The following is a 19,280-nucleotide window of genomic DNA, read 5'->3' on the forward strand; positions in this document are numbered from 1 at the left end:
GTTTAAATGAGACACTTATCGCTCTCGAAATAGCGGCTTATCAATAATCCAGGTTGTTATCGACTGTCCACACTTATTTGTCACTTGTCAGAAGAACAGTTGTGACGCTTGACGCATCACAGCGCTCCAGGAAGGAACATCGGTTATACCTCTGTTCATTTCACTCCACAATAAATCAATACCGCGAGTTCTCTTCAGCACTCTGACGAATCTTAGAATCTCGTTCTAGATTTATAAAAAATAAAATCTAGATAATGACGATCAGAAAATGTAGCTTTCATCAGTCAATAATTACACCATCAATAGATTAAAACTGACATGTCTAGAAATTGTTCTTTTCGTTTCCAAAATTAACGAATATGTTAGACATACAAACTTGTGAATCATACAAAAACATATTTCTAGCGCTTGTACATTTGTAAAACTAAACTGACTATGAAACGGTGAAAGTAAACTAGATTTTAAATTGACATGTTCAAGCAGTTTCGTTACCACATGTTATATAATTTTCTGGTTAATTATTTGATTTAAAGTTTGAACAGATATTTACCTGCTCAAGGCCGACTCTTTTCCTGTGTATTCCCCTGTGACCCACACGTTCCGGAAGAGTAAGTGTCTTCTTCTACATTAAAGATACTCACCAAGCAAATTTACCCAATATGTTATCGTTAGCTAAGATCTACCAGATTTATGAAATGCTTATCGATTTGCAACAACAGAATCGCATGGCATGTTAAGAAAAAAAGTACTCACCGGGTCTGATATGCCTCTTCCGAAGTCTTCATCAACCCGTATTCATAAATTCAATAACAAAGTTAGCTTATTAGACAAGACCAAGAACATGGGCTCAGTTAGGTCATGTTAACACCACAAGTATACATTACACAAAAGTTCAGCGAGAACTTTATTTTGCTTTATTTTTGTCCTGGCAATTTAATTCTTTTACATCACCTTTGTTGACATAGTCAGATGTTCTCACAATCTCGGTTCGATTGTTCAAAAGCTGATTTGCATGATTAATGAGATAATCTTTTACGTCAAATCCTGTAATTATATAGTCTTGGAAGTTGGTAAGTAGGTAAATGATGGAGTACTTCAGGCCTTCTTTTTTTAATTTTGTCAAATTAGCTTTAAAATAATTTTTCTTTTAGTGATTTGAAAGTTGTCGTTAAACTGTAATTGGCCTTCTCGTATTTTGAACAATTGAAGAGCTCTGACATCAAAAGTTTTCTGTCAAAATGATTTTGATTGGCTGCCCCTGATTTTGTGACTATCCTACCGGTATGGTGAAGCTTTATTTTGATTTTTAGATCCATCAGGTTTTTTTCAAAAGTTTAAGAAAATATTGCATTTTAGTTATAATTTTACCTTTAATGGCTTGGCCTGGTTTTCAGGACTATATTACTTGACCTTTGTTGGCTTTGCCTAAGTTTATAATTTGAACATGACCTATAGCGGTTAGGCCAAGATTCTGGTTATCAGGTCAAGGCAGTTTACATTTTCGGTAAAAATTCACCTAAATTGACCTTGTCTAACTTGTTCCAGACAATCCTGACCTCATAGTAAAATTAGTCCACGAACTTTATTAGTCGACCAAAACTTCTGATCATCTAACCTAAATAGTTACACGTTTATTATGACCTAAATTGCATTCGCAGCTCACTCACTTTCTGACTTTTGTATAGTTAAGCGACTAAAGTGTCATCCCCCGTTAATGTTTGGGGATGGAGGCTACGGCGGAAGTCTCGGGGGCCAATCACATCGTCTGTAAGTTCGGGATTACTACTGATAGAATTGTTTCCCCTCCATTTCCCCAGAGTTGAGTCTAATCAATGCTCCCGCTACCTTTACATTGTAAACACCCGCGGCATTGCTATGAATAAAAAGGAGCTGTTTTTGGTGCCGTTATTGATTACCAAGCGAAGACACATGTTGTGGTGGGAATATTGTCATTTGTGACTGTGGAATCACAGCCAGAATACATATTGTATGTAGATATATGTACCGTTTGATGACGGGCTTCAACGTTCCTGTTCTGCTGTTTCATTCCTCTTGTTCTGATCATGAATATACAATTGCATGTATTGCTCAAGTAGACCGTCTCTGAAATTACAACTTTTCACTTCTGTATTTCATCGTCATGACTCATGTTAGGTTTTGGTAAAAAGTGTTTCAGGAATCGTTGCGCTACGTTTGACGGTCTGTCGTAGCTACAAATGAAAAAGCACGTTTTCACAATGAAGTCTCTTACTAGATAAGTAACATATTCGGTAGATGCGCTTTGGTTTTGTACTTTATGGTGGTCTTTGTACTGTTCAATAAAAACCCGTATCTAAAGCAGCTTATCACCGGAGACCATCTGTCTTTAGGCGGGACGTTTGATAAATGGAGTATCAATACGGATAATCAGATACTTTGGAATAATTTCTCTTTACAAACAAACGTTGTGATTGGGTGCGTACCAACATGGATGATCCGGCTTTGACAATGATTTCTCATATCAATTACTACAAAACAACATATTTTCGTGGCGACTGATTCTCGCGTTTTCATGCCTTCCCCTTTTTATGGCGATTTTATTTGGCTATTTTAACTTTTATGTTTCTTCCCTCTTTGAACCATTTTTGTGGTGAATATTTCCATGGAATACAAGAAATTAAGTTGCATATGAACATTTAATTTGAATCGCAAGATCAATGTAGGTTCTTTCGAATTTTCGTTAGGCCTAGCCATTGGCGCGACATGTATTTTCAAATTGTCTATGTCGTATGAACTGCCAAGATTATTTATTTAAGAGTATTCCTTTGGTAGAACTAAAAAATGTTGTTCCTTTAATTTCAGCAGTGTGTAAACATGTTGTTTACACTACACTGAAATCTAGTCATAGAAAATTCTTTCATGATAGACATTTGTAATTATTATGTAGAAAGTCTTGATGAAGTCATTCATTTATAAATGGAATTTTAAATTACATGTAACTATCTTTTTTTCAAATTTACATTCAATTGTACCTTCACTTTATTTCATGGATACTTGCATTCTCTTTAAACATACACAATTTCCTATGAGGTATATTTACACAAGCATGATATATTACAATATACTACCGGAGAGAGCTGAAGACTCTTTGATACTTGCGTTCTTGCTATTTCCATATACAATGCATATATACATTAGAACGAATATACCCACATGGGCTAGCTGTGTAAAATTGTGCATGCATGATCACCATGACTGCGCCGCCATTGTCTATGACTCGGTCACGTTCCATTGTCATCTAGAATTACCGCTGCTATAGACGTATTAAACCTATATGAAATGTTACTTTTGGTTTTTAATAATCAATAATATTTCAGATATTTTCTTATCATAAGCATTTAGACATGTTTTTACAAGCTGTCGCTACCAAATTTAGATGAATTATCAATAATTCAACAACCTTTGTCTATATATTTCCAATATAATCAATACTGACTGAACGTCGTAATCACAATATGTATGATGGAAAGGGGTGGTATTAATGGACCCTTATCTACCATTATAAGTTGTGTCTGTCCTGATTTTCGCTGATAATTCTGCTATATATCTCTGCTTATCTTGATTACTTGGGAGCTGGTAATCCCTTAGCTAATCTAGTAACAAGTGTCGATAATTATGAACTGTATACGTAATGGCGCGCGCATGTCGTGTTACACCACGTGCGGCCAAGCCCATGACCCTCGGGACGACGTACAGGTGAGCCAGGACAAAAGCCCGTCAGTGATACAGTGTGGGATTGGATTTCATGATTGCATATATCTTTCACAGCGTGGAATTGAAAAGAGAGTTTTTACCTCGCCTTCACAGAAGGACCAAATTGAGCTGGTGCCATACTGTGGAGTCTGTAGACTATTCGTCCCTATAGATCCACACAATAACCATTAACGTCGGAAAAACGGAAATGGGACGAGGTGTAGCGGTGTAAAGTGTAAAGGTATTCCGACGACATATTTCCATATGCCACACCCACCAATCTTGGCATCCTTGATACTCCAGGGGTTCTGATCACTTACGATATCTACATCCCTTGACCATCTCATAATGAAACTAAAGGCAGCTGCTCAGAGGAAGAAATCTGAACCAATTACAGGCCAACAAAAAATTCTTTGAAGCGACGCCCAACTTCAACCACAGTGTAGCGTTTTACGGCTCTTTTGATGTACATCAAATGCCTAAATTACTTGTCCTGTTTTGTTGTCTCCAGTACTACTATGAGATAGTCCGGGGATGTAGAGATCGTAAGTGATCGGAACCCCTGGGGTAATCGAAGATGCTTTCTTGGTTGATATTCCGTCTTTGCATATTACAAAGTTAACTCCCTTGCGGGTAGGTATCCATTGTGACGTCATTATTTTATGGGCGCAAACACAAGGTACTGACCGTATAGGTCGACGTGTTTTCTCCTTGTACTCCGGATTCTATCATTTCTGCTGTTGTTCTCTCCCTTCTCAGTCAGACACTGTTAGTTGAATTTGAGATTGATTTAGGTAAAAATCTCTACTAGACACAGATAAAAGACATGTTTTGTAGAGAATTTATCACTTGCTTTACATTGAACAAAAATATATTGGAAGATACGTGATGTTTCGTGAGCAATTTACGTCCGTCCACATGTCTACTGTTACTTAGTATAGCTATGTTCACGCTGAATGTATTACCGAGTATTTTAGGTGTTTTATTTCTTCTTTTTTTCTTGAAATGCAGAAATACATATTTTTTATTTTTATATCATTATGTAGCAGCAGCATATTCCGACTGGTAAAATATTATCATATGAACCCGTCAAGCTTTTGTTTTCTGCAACTTACGTCGACCAGGGAAAATATGAACGGAATCCCAGACGCTCTGAACATAAAACGAGTTTGCCCTTCTGAAAATATTCTAGACAAAGATCGAATAGCATTTGACGTGGCTTGTCTGTAAGCCCTGGTATTTAACTCGATTGTAAACCCCGCATCAGGATAGTTTATAGGGGGCCTTTACTACATCAATGTCTTTCTGTAAAAAATATCCAAGTTCATGTGAGTCTTATTGTGGTGCTTTCGATCTTTTATGAAATCACGGAATAACATTTCATGAAGTTTTATCCTTTCTTTTTCACTTTAATTTGTCGAAACGAGTTTTCAATGCGACCTTTGCTTACTACAACTTAGGTTATGAATTTGCTCTTCTCGCAATTGAGAACTATGCGGCGTTTCCCGCTAGTATCTTGAGGGAAAAACAAAACCTACGATTTTTTTTAAAAAGATGCGAAAAGGCCTCGGTAGTTTTACAGTTCCAGTGGTCTGGACGGTTTTAGGCTTGCATACAATTATATTGATCGCTCGTTAATTAATATGTCCCATGTAATGTTGAAAATGCACCTTGTTTAAAATTGACCAAAGAAGTCAGATTACAACAATGAATTCGGACCAAAATTTCATTTAAATCGAACCTGGATTATGATCTTTAAATCTTGCACATTGCAATTGAACAAGGACTTAAATGTCATATGATGTAACTGGCTCTTTGGTTGGGCACACAGGGATCTGAGAATTAGTTACAGATTATATGATCAGGGACTCTGGTGGGTCCATAATTATGTAATCTCTAACTAATTCTCAGATCCCTGTGGTTGGGCACAGTCAGATTTCGAGTCCAGGCCTCAACCGGCCTCGTCATATTGTACATGTGTCATGTCCTCTTCTCATGCTTATGGGCGAGTAACTAGACAAACTTCTCTCATGCCATGATGGTGGAAATAGAGTGACATTTCCGCTCCAGCGAGTCAGTGCTTTTATTTTCTAATAACATTAAAATCATTACTTCCTATGGTTTTGATATGCGTGTTAAATGACAATACTTCCTGGGCAGGAAACAGATCGTTGTTTCCAAAACGACCTTTACTTTTCATTATAGGTTTCAGTCATATGTGAATCTGAATGCGGTCTTTGATTTTTGAGAATGATTCAATCACAAGGACAGGAGAATCAAAACATTCTGTAGTTAATGTATTCTTGTCTGAAATCATATAAGGTCCAAGAATATAGTCAACATGTCTACAGCAACAGAATATAGTCAAACATGTCTACAGCAACAAAATATAGTCAAACATGTCTACAGCGACAGAATATAGTCAAACATGTCTACAGCAACAAAATATAGTCAAACATGTCTACAGCGACAGAATATAGTCAAACATGTCTACAGCGACAGAATATAGTCAAACATGTCTACAGCGACAGAATATAGTCAAACATGTCTACAACAAGAGTATATAGTCAAACATGTCTACAGCGACAGAGTATAGTCAAACATGTCTATAGCGACAGAATATAGTCAAACACGTCTACAGCAACAAAATATAGTCAAACATGTCTACAGCGACATAATATAGTCAAACATGTCTGCAGCAACAAAATATAGTCAAACATGTCTACAGCGACAGAATATAGTCAAACATGTCTACAGCAACAGAATATAGTCAAACATGTCTACAGCAACAAAATATAGTCAAACATGTCTACAGCAACACAATATAGTCAAACATGTCTACAGCAACAAAATATAGTCAAACATGTCTACAGCGACAGAATATAGTCAAACATGTCTACAGCAACAAAATATAGTCAAACATGTCTACAGCGACAGAATATAGTCAAACATGTCTACAGCAAGAGTATATAGTCAAACATGTCTACAGCGACAGAATATAGTCAAACATGTCTATAGCGACAGAACATAGTCAAACACGTCTACAGCAACAAAATATAGTCAAACATGTCTACAGCGACATAATATAGTCAAACATGTCTACAGCAACAAAATATAGTCAAACATGTCTACAGCGACAGAACATGTCTACAGCAACAAAATATAGTCAAACATGTCTACAGCAACACAATATAGTCAAACATGTCTACAGCAACAGAATATAGTCAAACATGTCTACAGCGACAGAATATAGTCAAACATGTCTACAGCGACAGAATATAGTCAAACATGTCTACAGCGACAGAATATAGTCAAACATGTCTACAGCGACAGAATATAGTCAAACATGTCTACAGCAACAGAATATAGTCAACATGTCTACGGCATCAGAATTTAGTACATCACATGATAATTACTAGGAATGCGATTGAATAACAGCCATGGTCTATTTTGCGACAGTTCCCTGTCCTTCTTGACTACGGGAGACTATACCTGACTACGGGAACTACTAACACCAAAGTATAGTCCCCCCCCCCCCCCCCCCCCCCCCCCCCCCGGAATGTCAAGGTCAGACCAAATATATGACGTCGTCATGAATGTTGAATGTCATGTGACGTACTAAATCTATTATGGCCCTTTCCCTCGGGAACAGTTCTCCTATAGTGTTGTCTGGCGAGGTATAGTCCCCTAGTCTTCGACTCGGGGACTATATCTCGCCAGACAACACTATAGGAGAACAGTTCACTCTGGAAAGGGCCATAATAGAATAATAGTCAACATGTCTACAGCAACAGAATATAGTCAAACATGTCTACAGCGACAGAATATAGTCAAACATGTCTACAGCGACAGAATATAGTCAAACATGTCTACGGCAACAGAATATAGTCAACATGTCTACAGCAACAGAATATAGTCAACATGTCTACAGCGACAGAATATAGTCAAACATGTCTACAGCAACAGAATATAGTCAAACATGTCTACAGCGACAGAATATAGTCAAACATGTCTACAGCGACAGAATATAGTCAAACATGTCTACAGCAACAGAATATAGTCAAACATGTCTACAGCGACAGAATATAGTCAAACATGTCTACAGCGACAGAATATAGTCAAACATGTCTACGCCAACAGAATATAGTCAAACATGTCTACAGCGACAGAATATAGTCAAACATGTCTATAGCGACAGAATATAGTCAAACATGTCTATAGCGACAGAATATAGTCAAACATATCTACAGCGACAGAATATAGTCAACATGTCTACAGCAACAGAATATAGTCAAACATGTCTACAGCAACAGAATATAGTCAAACATGTCTACAGCGACAGAATATAGTCAAACATGTCTACAGCAACAGAATATAGTCAAACATGTCTACAGCAACAGAATATAGTCAAACATGTCTACAGCGACAGAAAATAGTCAAACATGTCTATAGCGACAGAATATAGTCAAACATGTCTACAGCATGTCTACAGCGACAGAATATAGCCAAAAACGTCTACAGCAACACAATATAGTCAAACATGTCTACAGCAACAGAATATAGTCAAACATGTCTACAGCAACAGAATATAGTCCAACATGTCTATAGCGACAGAATATTGTCAAACATATCCACATCGAGAGAATATAGTCAAACATATCCACAGCGACAGAATATAGACATCTACCTTCAAAATCCATATTGGGAAAATTTACATGTCTACAGCGACAGAATATAGTCAACATATCTACAGTGACAGAATATAGTCAAACATATCTACAGCGACAGAATATAGTCAAACATTTCTACAGCAACAGAATATAGTCAAACATTTCTACAGCAACAGAATATAGTCAAACATATCTACAGCGACAGAATATAGTCAAACATGTCTACAGCTACAGAATAGAGTCAACATGTCTACAGGGACAGAATATAATCAAACATGTTGATACAACGACCAGACAATCCCTAAGATGAAAACTAATAAGGTTTTTTGCCAGACGCGTGCACGTGCTGTCTGTAATAGTTTGACTCCAAGACCATGTCACGTGGACAGAGAGATTCGACCTCCTGATGTGCCGATGTTACCGGGTATGTTTTCAATGAAACACCGATTGAGACCAGTAAATATTCTGTTTATATCGTGCTGGGATGTTTAAGGCAGGCGCATGTATTACAATCTACATCACAAGGATGTTTCCGGAAGGACCAACCCTAACCATCGGCTACATGCTAAGATCTAGATCTCCTGCATTTTTAAATCGTGTGCGTCTGAATAATTCAGAATTATTTGGCCACGAAATGTCTGTGGTCCGTCAACGTTCAAATGCCCGTTAGGCCTGAAGATATAGTTATTCAGTGTTAGCTCCATGCAATTCAGAGATTTTCTTTGTCACAGTCATTGGATTGCAAAAATAACATCATACGTATGCTTTTTTCCGCTTTTTTTAAATTTTGGAGGACATATAGAATTTGTTATCAAGGCCTCCTGGAGTTCTTAGAGTAGACATAAAGATTCCTTATATAACTTCTCGCTGTAAGGTTTTCACCGAATTTCCTTTCTGTAGAAAATCTTTAACATGTTGTCAGTCAGAAGTTTTTTTTTACTTAAATCTTACCCGAAAAATGAACTTGAAATGTTCAGAACAAATAGATAATAGGGATGATAAATTCATCAAAATTGCAATTTTATAAAATAAATCTTACGATGTGCGTTTTACAATCCTATGCGAGCAGTAAGCCTCAATAGAAACTTCTATGATTGTTTCCAATCAAATACCTATCAAAAACCAATAATCCGAAATTTGGTACAAATGATGAAAAGAGATAGACATTTTGTAAACGCAAAAGTACGGTGGCTGATTTGTGCCATTTCGTCTTTTCGTCTTTTCGTCTTTTCGCCCCGAAAAGACGAAATTTAACAACTTTAATTTTCGTCTTTTCGCCGCGAAAAGACGAAAAGACGAAAAGTCAAACACGAAAAGACGAAAGTGATACACGCTAATTAGCGACTTTGATTCTCGTCTTTTCGCCTTCAAAATTCTCGTCTTTTCGTCTTTTCGCCCCGAAAAGACGAAAATTAACAAACCTTAATTTTCGTCTTTTCGTCTTTTCGCCCCGAAAAGACGAAAATTAACAAACCTTAATTTTCGTCTTTTCGTCTTTTCGTCTTTTCGCCCCGAAAAGACGAAATTTAACAAACCTTAATTTTCGTCTTTTCGTCTTTTCGCCCCGAAAAGACGAAAATTAACAAACCTTAATTTTCGTCTTTTCGTCTTTTCGCCTTCCGGTCTGGTGTGGAAGTCATTTTGAAATCTTTTTATCTTAATATTGACTTAATTGTTCAATATAGAAGCATCAAAGTAGTTTATGATAACAATCGATTTATTAAATTGATAGTATTACAAGTATCTTCATCAATAACTAAGATTAGAAGTTTTAAAACAGAAGTCAACATGTTTGTTTACAGCAGTTACGTAGATTTCTCACACGTGGCATATGCCACGTGCCACTAACAGATTCATCATTCCGAAAATCCTTTAGCGTGATTGATACATTTTTTTAAAATTCATTAATATCTTATTTTTTGTGTTCTAATCGCCCTCTTTAGCAATTACGCTTATCAAAACATTGCCGTGTAGATGCTAAACATAACACTTACAGGAGTTGCCTCCCCTACACAACTTGGAAAAAAAAAGTTGTCGGCGGGTATTATTTGAAAGCGTTTGAACCACGGATAAACTTGTTAACAAAATAATTTATGAAAGACAACTTGTGAAGACTTTGAGTTTAAAGGAAGGACTTGTACCAAGAAATTGCTCAAATACAGTTAATTATAACAGTCAATCAGTAGGTACAATGTACTGTGTATTATTTGAAAAGACATTTTGACTACATACATGACATGGTCTTCATCATAATTTTACATTAGAAATTACATTATAATCTCCGTCGTATATGATAGATGACAAAGTATATCTGTAATTTGTATTTTTTTCGGGGCGAAAAGACGAAAAGACGAAAATTAAGGTTTGTTAATTTTCGTCTTTTCGCCCCGAAAAGACGAAAAGACGAAATTTTAGGTTTGTTAATTTTCGTCTTTTCGGGGCGAAAAGACGAAAAGACGAAATTTAAGGTTTGTTAATTTTCGTCTTTTCGGGGCGAAAAGACGAAAAGACGAAAATTAAGGTTTGTTAATTTTCGTCTTTTCGGGGCGAAAAGACGAAAAGACGAAATTTAAGGTTTGTTAATTTTCGTCTTTTCGGGGCGAAAAGACGAAAAGACGAGATTTTTGAAGGCGAAAAGACGAAAATTAAAGGCGCTAATTAGCGTGCTTCACTTTCGTCTTTTCGTGTTTGACTTTTCGTCTTTTCGTCTTTTCGCCGCGAAAAGACGAAATTTAAATTTGTTAATTTTCGTCTTTTCGGGGCGAAAAGACGAAAAGACGAGAATTAAGATATTTAATTTTCGTCTTTTCGGGGCGAAAAGACGAAAAGACGAAATGGCATAAATCAGCCACCGTACAAAAGAGTAAAATCACTTTTGCAGTATCACATGATTATCTAAATAAAATGACGTTTCGATTATTTTCCCAATATGCAATGTCCAAGTTTGTTAGCGCAGTAGCGACAGTGTCTTTTAAAGGTACAATGTAAGACTTAAATATCGGGTTGATTACTATTTTAGAAATATCGGGTTAAATACAAGTTTCCATGCAGCGCGTTAAACAATAAGCATTTATCAATTTTAAATCTTGTGCTTTGGATTTTTTAAATTATCGTTTCCACGTGCGAGGCTGTCATCATTAAGTACCAATTTCCGGTGTCATATTCTTCCCGCGTTAACTCTGAGTTACAAATATTTAGTTTCCTATTGCTGTGCTGTGCTGATCATGAATAGATGTCGTCAAAGGTAAGACACTTTATACAACATTAAGCCTAATACTATCCTAATTTGTGCTCGCTCTTACAATGAGATATTTTGTCAAATGAATTTTTGAGATTTGATTTGTAATCATTTGGAGATCGACACTAGTTCAGATTCTTCATAATCGGTTTCTTTGCTTCGATTGCTCGACAACATATACCTTACTCTTTTGAAACACCTGGTCTTCTGTAGGTCTCCAGGTATTCAAAAATCATAATGAAAGTACAATCTGAACCTACCCTCTGTTAGATATAGACAAAACGGTATTGTAAATGTGTGAATTAGGTCAGTGTACCATCAGGAATTTGTACATTTGCTGACATCTATACAAGTAATATATTGTAACTTACAAATAAGTGCATGTTCATAGGTCCATCTGTTTATAATTATATGCAAGATAGAAACTATGGGGAGACCAATACAGGTACGTAAGACCACCCAAATGAGACAAGGGAAAAGTGGTCCTTATATTACTATACTAGTTCAGTAATTCTATAATACACAGGTCAAATTCTTGCATAAATGACCACATGGAACACTAATCAAGGAAGTGGTCTTTTTGAGGAGGTGGTTTTTATACAGAGGTGGTCACTAAGGCAGGTTTCTCTATAAATGAAAGGTAAATTAAAAATATATAATACTGGGAAGACTTTTTTTCTCAGACATAGTTCAATCATCATTTGAATTTTTTTTCTATCTTTTACTAAATACTTAATTTATATAAGTTAAGAATATTTTAACAACTTTCAGTTTTTTTAAAATGTTAATTCTCATAGATTTTGATACAGGACAAAATTAAGGTCTATAAGGAAACAGACAAATGTCTCCAAGGTCTATTTTTAAACAAGACAGTAATTGAAGACATGGGTTTGAAGACCCAATTTACAAAATGCATACTATTTATCTTAATTATTATATAACTTTTATTTGCCTTCAGTGGTTCAGGATCAACTATTTACCATAAGACATGATACTTTTTCTGTTTTTTCCCTTTTCTTTTCTGAGTTCTTTTGAAATGAACTGTTCCAGAAAAAAATGAAGAGTTCATATGCTTTCTCAGGGTTGAATGTCCTATAAATTTAGAAAAAAAAAAAAAAAAAAAAAAAAACGAGTAAAAACCTGTCAATTAATCCTTTTTTTTCTTTGTAATGAAAAACTATTTTTTAGGAACCCTAACTTCCTACAAATGAAAAAAAAAAAAGAAGAAACCTAACAGTCCATAACTTTATAGAGCTGTAATGTTGACGTGTGGTGAAGCCACTATGTAAATATCCTGAGATTGATCGAACTAATGACCTCAATTCTCTAGTTTTATTGTCAGATCTTTTGTTTACGGGACTCTAAGACAGACGTTTCAGTGCATTAATGCCCCAGTCTTGGATTAATTGTTCCCTAGGTTCCTGGTTTCTGGTCATTGCTATATATATATATGGTACCGGTCACTCGATCTAGTTTGTTCTTTCACGGCTGTTTCCTATTGTTGAGATTTATAGCTTCTTTCTTTTCTTTTTATTAAACAAGTAGAAATGAATCAGGTTAATGCAAAATTAGATCAACTGTTAAACATTAGTCAGAGATGCTCCACAACTGACTAATATTATATTTTCTCAATAAAAAACAGGAGCAGATGAATAAGTATTTTTCTTTAGTTAAAAAAGTTGATTATTTTACACCATTTACCAACATCGAAAAGTTTTTTTTTTTATTATACTTCAAGATGAAAGTATTAAAAATAATTAATTGTGTCCGGAAAAAATCTGTGACACTATGTCCTGTATGGAATGAAGTATTGATTGCTCATGCACCAAAAGCAAAATCAATTATTTTACATTATTTTTTGTGTTAATTAGACACATATACATGATTAAGCACCAATTATGGTTCAAATAATGAGTATTGTTTATGCTCTGTTGGCGGTGGAGCATCTTTAAACGTCTTTCTTGGGGTCCATTTAATCTCCAATTTTCACAAGTGAACCTTTGTACCAACTGGCTCTATAAAGATCTATTTTCATTGTATCTTAATACAGTGTTTTTAGTTGCATGATGTTGTATTATTACAACATTACTCGCGTTATTTTTATTTTTCAACTCTAAGACGATAGCAAGCTTGGAATAACAAAGAATTCTGATGTGATTTAATGTTAGTTGATGGATGACATTCAGAATCCCTGACAGAAGATGGGCCTAGCTAGCTATAGGGTTTTTAAAATTCTGTGTCGATTATGCATAGTATGTCTATGTAATATAGCTTTATTTGAATTTCAATTACAGTATATTTCAAAAGTTCTCGTAATAATGCCTTGTAATTATGTTTAAACTTGCTTTCTACTTTCTAGGCATGCACTTAGCTCTATCTTCATAACCACTAAACGACTTTAAATACAGTAAATTTTAAATGTCCTCGTAATGATGCCTTGTAAGGAGTTTTAAACATCCAAGTGCACAATTGAGTTCCTAATTATGTAATGTAAATACTAGGAAGGCACCATCGGGATCTAGTTCATAAATAATCATTGTTTCATTGCTCCAACAGGGCACTCCGAGTTATACAATACCGTAAACTAGTGAATTGGCTCGGATCGATAGCCATAATGGTCCCGGACTCTCTTCTCATTAATTACCATTGTGTATACGGTACACACTTGATTACTGATGGAAACAAGCTTCCATCATGCTCCCCATTTGCCGTCCTCTGTATTAGTTCGACAGGGCCTAATGGTATACACATCAGAAAGGACAACGTTTCTTATGCTTTGCTGACTAGGTCGACTGATTGTTCATTAATGTTGAGGGTCTGATCAATTGCTTTATATTTTTTGTCATTTCTGTGTCATGGGTCAGTCCTGTATCTGGACTATATGGTTCTGAAGGTCATGATCTGAGGATTGCTGTTTGGGTTCTTGGCGGTGATAAATATCCTGAAAGTCTTCTGTTGGCACAATTAGAAAAATGGCCTGTAGTCATGCATTCATGAATGCTGAGGGTCAATTTTTATTGTTTGATTGATATTTTTGGGTCTCTGAGTCATGGGATTAAGGTGCTTATTAAAGGGTCTATGTCACTATTTCTAGACCATTGGTCAGTCTACATGTATATTGTCCAAATAAACAGAGGTGTAAATGTCAACCTGGTATCTGTTAATACTTTAACATCAGCATGGTTATTTCTGTCAAAGCGGATTCAGTTCTATATTCATAAGCTGATGGCCAGTATTGATGTCTAATTTCTGGGTTGCGGATGTCTGTCATGTTCATTATGCTGATCAGAGGCTATTTCGTGGTCATATTTAGCTCCGAGTCACGATTTAGTTCCAATTGTAATCTTTTTAATGACAAGAAAGTTAGAATTTAATGTCGAGGTACTGAGGAAATTGAATTCAATTGCTGAGAACAATGAAGTTTAGACAGAACACTTACTAACGTCTACTTCTTGTACTTACAAAGTTCATTCTGTTCAGCCATCTTCTGTTAATAAGCTGTCAGTCCATTGTTTTCAACTCAATTTTCTTTGATTTTTTTTTTATTATTTTGAAGATGCGGTTGCCAAATTGGCAATGGACATGCGACAAATAATGATACCATAACTATTGGTACTCTTTGCTTGGACGTGGCATGTGTCAATGTATTCTACATGTATCTAAATTCCATTACAAATTATTATCAAATTGACGGAATTCCCTGTTAACTCTGTACCAGATGTTCTGATCCTTATAACTTGATTATGAAAATAAGTGGGTCCAGTGGTTATGAATGATTATTCTATTAGGAAATTATATTTGTATGTATATTGGCCAAGGTTAAGTGACTTACAATTTAATATACAAACAATCAATATTTGATCTCTAGTGATACAACCATTATATATACTTGTACGTGTTATGGCCACTGCATGAACTTTTAAATCAATAAACAAATAGTATTGGACTTCAACGCTGGAAGGCTCAACATGTGCCTCAGCCATCTTGTAAGACTTTTCCCAGACAATCCCTGTGCAGACATTATTGATGTCAAAACTGAGACCTTCTAAACTAAAGATGCTACATGATTAATTAATCTGTTTTGTAGCAACAGTTTCTTCGATCTTTGAACGGACCTTAATTGATCTTGATGTGCAGTAAGTGCCAGTTACAAAATTAGTGTCAGAGGAATTCATTATAACAAAAAATTGACACATGATTGGAAAAAAAGACAAATTATGGAACCACATTATATCACTGGAACCATCACAGAGATGTTTCTGTCCTCAGCTCTAACCTTTTGACAGAACACTTAATAGAAATAAGACACCTTATCTAAGCTTTGTTTGGTAGTTGATCGGCTTCAGGGATACCTGACTGTCTTGAAATTTAGAAGAGAGGAATGCGGTGTAAATTGATTGGGCAATAAAGGTTCTATTGGTTCTTTAGTCCTGTCCAGGGTGCTCCATTGTCTCCGGCTGTCTCCTCTCTGTTATACAATTTAATAGGCTCCACATGTACAGCTATAGTACCAGGTATTAAATAACTTTATCAATAGACGGCGCCTTAGAGGAATTTATTGGAAATATGTCTCCTCTCAGACGACTGTAATCTGGAAAATGTCCGATTACTCTATATCTAAGTTACATCAGCGAATCAGATGATCCGATAGGGAGTCCAAGGGGAGATTAAGAAGTACTCAGACATGCTATTATAGTTAATTTAGGCCGGATAACGGAAATGATACCCATATTAAGCGACCATATGGAACATGTATTAAAATCATAGAAAGTCCATGAACTAAATTGATCGGGGAAAACTTCAATGTTAATAACTTAATCCTATTTGTTCTCCTTTTCTATTTGTCGACAATGACATTAACGAGATTTGTATAACACAAAAAGAATTAAGTTATATAAAAAGATTTTAAGCACTACATGCCAATGATTAAAAGTTACAATAAGAAACCTCAATTGAATAAGCTTTTTATTTTTGATTATGACAAAATTATATTTCCAGAGTAATTTTACAATACTGTTTATTTTCTGACAGGTAAATAGTATGTGATGTGTTCTGATAGTCAAAGCCTAAGTGATGTGTTCTGACAAAGTATAAGTGATGTGTTCTGACAAAGTCTAAGTGAAGTGTTCTGACAAAGTCTATGTCAGATGTGGTTTGGCAGACAAAGTCAAAAATGTGTTCTAACAGACAAAGTTAAAGGGATGTTTTCTGACAGACAAAGTCAAAGTGATGTGTTCTGACAGACAAAGTCTAAGTGATGTATTGACAGACAAAGTTTAAGTGATGTGTTCTGACAGACAAAGTCTAAGTAATGTATAAACAAAGTTTAAGTGATGTGTTCTGCCAAAGCCTAAGTGATGTGTTCTGAGAGACTAAGTGTAAGTGATATGTCTTGACAGACAATGTCTAAGTGATGTGTTCTGACAGACAAGTTTAAGTGATGTGTTCTGACAGACAAAACCGAAGTGTTGTGTTCTGACGGACAAAGGTAAGTGATGTGTTCTGAAAGACAAAGTGTAAATGTATTGTGTTCAGATGAACAAAGTCTAAGTGTTGTGTTCTGACAGACAATGTTGTAGTGATGTGTTTTGTTTGTTTGATTCATTAACGTCCTATTAACAGCTATGGTCATGTAAGGACGGCCTCCCGTGTATGTGGTATGTTGTATGTATGTTGTGCAAAGTGTGTGTTTTGGGAGACTACGGTATATTCATGTTGTGTCTTCTTATATAGTGGAACTGTTGATCTTTTAAAGTGCAATATCACTGAAGCATGCCACCAAAGACACCAAGCAACACACCCCACCCGGTCACATTATACTGACAACGGGCGAACCAGTCGTCCCACCCCCTGTATGCTGAGCGCTTAAAGCAGGAGCAGAAACTACCACTTTTATAGACTTTGGTGTGTCTTTGGTAAGGGGACTGTGAGAACTCAGAGCCTTCCTCACAGGGGCGAACGCTCAACTCAAGGTCAAAAGTGAGCAGTGCTAAGGGAGGCATTAAGTCAGTTAGGAAGAAGAGAAAATATAAGATCCTAGATTTAGTCGCTTCTTATGATCATGCAATAGGGGAAGCAGGTACAATTCTAACGCCCTACCTGTAGTGATGTGTTCTGATAGACAAAGTCCAAATGATGTGTTCTGACAAACAAAGTCTTAGTGATGTGTTCTGACAAAGTCTAAGTGATGTGTTCTGACAAACAAAGTCTAAGTGATGTGTTCTGACAAACAAAGTCTAAGTGATGTGTTCTGACAAAGTCTAAGTGATGTGTTCTGACAAACAAAGTCTAATTGTATTATGTTCTGACATGTGTTCTGATAAACAAATCCTAAGTGATATGTTCTGATGGAGAAAAGTCTCGGTACATCATGCTCCCAAAGTAAAAATATATGTGAAATTGAAGAGTTCTGACTGAAGAGTAAAAATTTTTTATATATGAAACATAATTGTGTTTCATGAACCAAAAAAAATATGTAGAAGAAAAGATTTTTATTTATCTCATGAATAGTTCTGACAAAGTAATTTTGAAGTATTCTAAAAATATACTAGTCGCTGAAGTCCAAATGTCCTAGTGAGTTTTTCTAAAAGATGAGCTAGATTATTTCCAAATTCTGTTATACCGATGAGATTCTATCGAAGCAACTCAGGGACATCTGTGCTACTGTACCTTTATGAAGTTTCCCATTGAAAATTGAATGATTTCCAAGCTATACGGAGACCTATACATAATTACTTTGTCACCATTGTAATGTTCTTGGGTCAGCTGTGATTGTGAGACTACTACTGGAGCTAGGGGACCAACATATATACATATCTATAGTACCTTAGAAATTGTCCGAGGTATTGTTCTGAAGCTGGGGTCCCTGACACAGCGTGTCTGTGAGTGCTGCCGATAAAGCTACAGTTTATATCCTATAGGCTCAGAGTGGAACGGTACACAGCATGCTGATACACTCGATATACACTACACACTTCATGTATGACAGCCGCTGGACCATGACGGTAGTACCCAACACAACGATTGGTGAAGTGTGACAGAGCGTGCGTGGCTGATGAAGCTGTTTTTTTATCAGCGGGTGCTGACCAGGTGTTAATGGGATACATTACCTGTCAATCACAGTAGCTCACGTCATGCGATCCGCTCTGGGCCAACTGTTACGCCGGCTTAATTGATACGTTCTTCATAAAAAAGGATTTCTCCTGAGCAACGGTAATCTTTGGCAATCATTTCTTTATTACATAGATGAGTTCTGCTTGGCTGCCATTATAGTGTTTGTGCTAGCTATTTTTGAAGGCCCATTTTACATTCGTGTAAAGTTCTTTTGTGAAGAATTTTCTGAGATTAAAAGCAGTGTGTCATTAAGAAAATTACTAGTTACATTATAAAGAAATTGTTGGATAATACAATATAATTGTTGGTGTGCGGTTACCAATACAGCAGATACTAATCTATATTCTGTGATCAATGGGATGGTATTAATTGAAACATTGCCTGCAATTTTTATTTTATACTCTACTGGAATTTTTAATTGAACCACACACTGCTCTGGGTGGTTATCACTGTCAAGCTCTCATCAATGGAAAAATACAATATGTAATTTCATGTACTGAGACAACTCTGTTTCATGTAACACAGTT

Source organism: Argopecten irradians, chromosome 1 (assembly GCF_041381155.1).
Source record: "Argopecten irradians isolate NY chromosome 1, Ai_NY, whole genome shotgun sequence".
Lineage (NCBI taxonomy): Eukaryota > Metazoa > Mollusca > Bivalvia > Pectinida > Pectinidae > Argopecten > Argopecten irradians.